This window comes from Loxodonta africana, chromosome 20 (assembly GCF_030014295.1).
Source record: "Loxodonta africana isolate mLoxAfr1 chromosome 20, mLoxAfr1.hap2, whole genome shotgun sequence".
Lineage (NCBI taxonomy): Eukaryota > Metazoa > Chordata > Mammalia > Proboscidea > Elephantidae > Loxodonta > Loxodonta africana.
Window position 1 is genome coordinate 77503194 of NC_087361.1, and position 6000 is coordinate 77509193.

Here is a 6000-nt window from a genome sequence, read left to right on the forward strand (position 1 = left end):
GATTCTCCCTGTCTTTAGAAGGGGTATGCATGTTATAGGTTTTAGGTCTACTTCTGAGCAAATTAAAAGTAGTTTACTAGAAGAAACTAGCAAAAACAAACTCACACAAACAGGCTGTAGCTTCTAATTAACTAAATCGCTAATTCCAGTAAGTTTTCTTATTTACAGTAAACAGCCCAAACAGACTATTTATAACAAAATACCTGCCCTACCTGCTGAACCCTGCATGGTATATTTCCTACCATGACAGTCATAAAACGAGGAAGCTTTATGGGAGTTCACACTGCTAAAGAAGGGTAAGAGTTTTTTTGTTTTGTTTTTTTTAAATAATCGAATTATTCTAAGTGTCAGCAAAATACTTGGGATGTTTTTTCCAGTACAACAACTGGCTGGCAGTACATAAACACATCCCTATTCAACTGTTTTCTTGGGGTTCATCTCTGATTTGAAACTGTAGCTCACTGAAACTCTTTTACTAGAAAGAAAAAGAAAGAAGAAAAAATATGATAAAAGTACTTTGTAGTAGTTAATGCTTTTGTATTTGTTACAGCTATTATGTGAGAAGGAAGGAAGGATAGATGGATAGATGTGTGGGTGGGTGGATGGATGGATGGATGGATGGATGGATGGATGGATGGATGGATGGATGGATGGATGGATGGTAGATGGTAGATGATAGATAGATAGATAGATAGATAGATAGATAGATAGATAGATAGATAGATAGATAGATAGATAGATAGATAGATAGATAGATAGATAGACAGATAGACAGATAGATAGATAGATGATAGATAGATAGATGGATGATAGATTAAGGGCTAACATTTCCATACCCCAGGCATTTTTCTAAGTACTTCTCATTTAACAAATCATTTCTTCTTCAAAACCCAATTACTTTAAAGTTGAGAAATCTGAAGCACAGAGAGGTTAATAACTTACCCAAGGATACATAGCAAGTAAGTGGCAGAATTAGGCTCTAAAGCAGTGCTGTCCAATAGAAATATATGAGCTACGTATGTGATTTTAACCTTTGTACTGTTGTTGCTATATGCTGTCAAGTCGATTTCAACTCATAGAGACCCCACATGACAGAGTAGAACTTCTCCATAGGGCTTTCTAGACTGTAATCTGTATGGGAGCAGATGGCTACGTCTTTCTCCGGTGGAGCTGCTGGGTGGGTTCAAACTGCCAACCTTTCCTTTAGCAGGCAAATGCTTAACCATTGGGTCACCAGGGCTCCTTAAACTTTGTTCTAGTCACATTTACAGAAAGTGCAGAGAAATAGATTACATCAAAACTGACACATTTAATTTAACCCAATATACTCAAAATATCATTTCTGCTTGTAATTAATATAAAGAATCACTAATAGGATATCTTATGAATATACATTTGATGTTTTCAAAATCCAGTGTGTATTTACGCTTAGTGTTGTTTGTGTTAGGCGCGGCCAAATCGGCTCCAACTCATAGTGACCTTATGTATAAAAGATAGCATTGCCTAGCCCTGCTTCATCTTCATGTTATCCATAGTTATCCTAGTTACCCATAGTTAGATTTTGGAAGTAGATCACTATGTCTTTCTCCCTAGTCTGTCTTAGTCTAGAAGCTCTGGTGAAACCTGTCCATCATGGGTGACCCTGATGGTATTTGAAATATCGGTGGCATAGCTTCCAGCATCATAGCAACACGCAAGCCACTACTGTATGAAAAACTGATAGACAGGTGATGGGTTTGCATTTACAGCACATCTCCATTTGGACTAGCCACATGTCAAGTGGCTAGTGGCTACCACGTTGCACAGTGCAGCTCTAGAGTCTTTGCATTGTTTTATAAAAAAAAGTTTTATAAGGCTTGGCATTAATCAATCTCAGGCTTTAAAATAATAAAACTTTCAGATTAAGTTAGATTACATAAATACACATCAGATCTAAATAATAATGAAAGTATTTTACGTCTAGTTTGACTTCAGCTGTTGTACTATAAGCACAAGCTCAGAATGAAGTATTGCCAACATTTGACCAAGGCTAGAAACTCAGTTCTTGCAGATGAGCCCAGCCACACTCCAGCTGCTCACAACTCACTGCCTGCCTTGGTTCTGCTCTGCAGCATCAGGCACCCCTTCTTCCTCCTTTCCCCACTACTACCCGTTTCCTTCTGTTTGAGTGTGCAACTTCTCATGCCCCAGACTGTTCTTCCAGCCCACACTTATTTTTTGGTGTGAATTCCTAGAGCAGTGACTCTCTTAAGTGTCAAGTGGCTCTCGCAAACCCTTTAAAATTTTTGAACATTCACCTGTACTCATGTTCTTTTATAGCCACAGTGGCCAGGCACTTCTTTGGCCCAGGGGAGATTATAGATTTAGTGAACAGTGTCCCAGAGCACAGAAAGCATCCCTAATATGGGGACAGGACACATCCCAGGAAAAAGACTGTACTAGACAACACTTTTTCTAGGTCTGTTTCTTGGAACTCTCTCTTTGACACCTAATCTCACTTTTTTTGAGGCTTCTGGAACATTCTTCAGGGTCACCAATGGATAGGTAACCGTTCCCTCTCCCACTCACCCATCTACCCATAAAGGGGAAATCAGGTTAAAACGAACATTTTTGACAGTCCTAGAAGATTAAAGGGCTCATAAAAGGACAGTGTGAGAGAGGGTGAAAAGAAAGAGGAACGCCGCCCCCTCTTTATCTCCCTAACAAGAGTTTCTAGTGAGGGAGGTTATGGGCAGATGGTGTGTAAAGCAGTCTCAGTTCCCTATAAGGACAAGCTGGGAAACACCCTCTTCTCCCCAATCTTGTGATGCCCTTAGTCATCCAGGAACAACTTTTGGGGCCCTAGGGACTGCCTCATCCATACCATAAGGATGGTTCCACCACTATGGTGCCATAGCTCCATTTTACCTCAGGAGCCACCTCAAAAGCTACGCAATTTTCAGACTTCATCTCAAGCTTACTTACTGTTTTCTTCACAACCAAAGAGTAGGGAGAAGATGAATCCAGTGGACAATAATGATGGATGTCTAGAGAAAAGTTTGAATGCTACTGCCCACTATCCACCACTCCCTGCAATGTATAAACAATCCCATTTAACAGCAGAATATCCAACCCAATATCCATGAATGTTTTATACCTAAACCTCTTAAGAGTAAGACCTTAGCACAGTAGAAAGAATATTAAGAGTCAAAGTAAATATCAAATCCTGGTTCTAACTTAACCTTTTAAAAAAGCCAGTGATCAAGGCAAATCACCTAAGTTTCCTGAGCCTCAGTTTCTTTATCTGTAAAATGGGATAAGTTACATTTGTTGTGAATGGCAAATGGAATAATATACATGAAAGTGCTTTGCAAAATATCAGGTGCCATATTCACATGTTAATATTGTGTCAGATGTTATATATCGTTAACATCACATGAGAGTATGTCCTTTGCTACATAGACCACTGCAGTAGTTACTAGCCCTGAAAAATTTATGGGTGTTCAATTCAAATGATTTGTATCATAAAAAGTGCTTTGGAGAACATATTGATTTTCCAAGATAACCTCTAGACTCACCTAAAATATGTCAAAAAAAAAAAAAAAAAAAACATACACACATTTTTTTCTAACATTTTTTCCCTTACTGATATGTTGTTTTTATTAGGGGCTCTCAAGTCAGTTCTGACTCATAGTGACCCTATGTACAACAAAACAAAACACTGCCCAGTCCTGCACCATCCTCACAATGATGCTATGTTGGAGCCCATTTTTGCAGCCACTGTGTCAATCCATATCATTATGGGTTTCCTCTTTTTCACTGACCCTCTACTTTACCAAGCACGATGTCATTCTCCAGGGACTGGTCCTTCCTGATAACATGTCCAAAGTACATTTAAGAGATCAAATGATATCTCAACGTAAGTCTTCTATGTTGATGTTAAAATCTAACCTGAGAGAGCTGATACTGCATTATACTGTTTAATCCTTACACAAGCAAACAAATCTAATGACATCTCTTACAGCTGCAGATTAATAGTAAAAGAGGGTGGAGTAAGCTTTCCAAGCAAGCAAGAACACTTTTCAGCTGTCCAAGCCACCCTGTTCTCCACTGGACATTTGATATTTATCTGAAAGCCAGCACACTTGGCATACCCAGATACTGTTTTGTTGTTGTTGTTCCTTTCTTCGATGTGTGTCAGTGGTTCTCAAATTTTAGCATGCATAGAATTACCATACAGGATTTTTATAAACAAATCCAAGCAAACCAAACATAACTGGATTCTTAAGAGTTTTTTTAATAATACTGACATAGGCAAGCCATGGCCTTTAGAACCTAAAATAGTTTCATAAGCTGCAAGATGACACCAGCACTACCAGTAAGCCCTTACTGCTGCCACTATTATTTTCTTCACAAAGTTACTTCAATAACTGGTATTAATAACCACCATTTATAGGGCAACTTTTAGTTATTATCTCTGAGGTGGGTGTGAATATAACCATTCACAACACAAAAACTGAGGCTCAGCCAAGGTAAGGAACAACTTGAAGATTACATAGCTAGAATGTAATGCAGTCAAAATCCAAGCCCAATGGGGATCCAATGTATGGAACTCTTTCCACCACAGCTTATCACAATAATGATTAGTTCAGTCAAATCTCTCCTGTGGTTACCCGACCCAGATAGGGTAGATGATCCATGTGGTGTTTTATGTTTTTGTTTTGTTTTATTTTGGCCTGGTTAAAGATGTCACTAGGTCTAAAAGCTTGAGAGCCACAGCACTAGAGGAATGTGTTTATAATTATATTGAGACTGATTAAGAAACAGATTAATGCCTTTGGTGGTGCTCCTCACGAACTTCTAGCAAGAACTGATTATAAGTTACATGTTCAATATCAACAAATGGACTGTTTAACAGGAACAATCTTCATTTGCTCAATAATAATTTTCTATGCTCTGCAGATAATAACATCAAATGACTTCAGACTGTGGTGTTGACCCAGGAGAGGATCAGCATACGACACAGTTCAGAAGGATACTTGAAAAATCATGGCAGTAACAGCCGCTACATGAAAGGCAAGGATGTTACTTAATGTTTTTTGTAAGGGTATGATCTCTACTGTATCCAATCTCTAATGACAGTAGACAGAAAAAAAAAAAAAAGTTGCCATCGAGTCAATTCTAAAGCCTTTCTTTTGAGGGACCTTTGAGTGGATTCAAACTTCCAACCTTTCACTTAGCAAGCCAAGGGCATTAACTGTTTGCACCACCTAGGGACTTTATAACTACGATAGATAACATTTACTGAGCACTTACTATGTGACAGGCACAGCACTAAGAATTTGTCATCCTTGATCTAATTTAATCTGTATAATATGTGCATGACATAGGTACTGTTTCATCTACAGCCTTTTATGTTCTTGCTGTTGTTGGGTGTCTTCAATTTGATTTCAACTCACAGTGACTCCATGTGACAGAGTAGAACTGTCCCTAGGGTTTTCTTGGCTGTAATCTTTACACGAACAGATCACCAGGTCTTTTCTCCTACAGAGCCACTGGGGTAGCTTGGAGAGTTGGAAAGTGTTCTTGCTTGCCTGGAAGATTTACTCCTTCTTCTTTAATATTAATCTGTAGCTGTAACAGATGTCATTAGACTTGTTTGCTTTTGTACAGATTAAATCATCTGATTAGCAGCCAAGCACTTAACCACAACCTTTCACAGATTAGGTTAAGTCACTTCCCAGCTCTTCAGTGGGAGGTGGTTTGACCCCAGGCCCTTGCTTTGGGTCAAAGTTCTAAGCCACCGTACAGCTCGTCTTGCCAGGGTAAAGCTGCCAGAGGTTCTTCCTTCTGGAAGCAATGGGAAATAAGACACAAACGTCTGATCATGCTTCAGTTTTTCTCATCCAAGGGTGGTAGCTCTTCGGGTTGCACAATTGTAAAATGTGTTTCTGAATCAAAAAGCATAAAGCATACTCTTGAATGAGAGAAATCCACACAACTCTTATGCAAAACCATTCA

The 6000-nt window shown here is 38.9% G+C and overlaps 1 long non-coding RNA gene across 3 annotated transcripts in view; it reads left to right on the forward strand.

Moving 5' to 3' along the window:
• The window catches only part of LOC111750698 (uncharacterized), a 62004-nt gene extending 56776 nt beyond the window's left edge, over positions 1–5228 (forward strand). For all 3 annotated transcript variants that reach the window (XR_010318772.1, XR_002785762.2, XR_010318771.1), the window contains 2 exons: positions 169–296; positions 4942–5228. This is a non-coding gene — a long non-coding RNA (uncharacterized LOC111750698). The remainder of the gene's footprint in view (positions 1–168; positions 297–4941) is intronic.
• Positions 5229–6000: the final 772 nt, after the last annotated feature.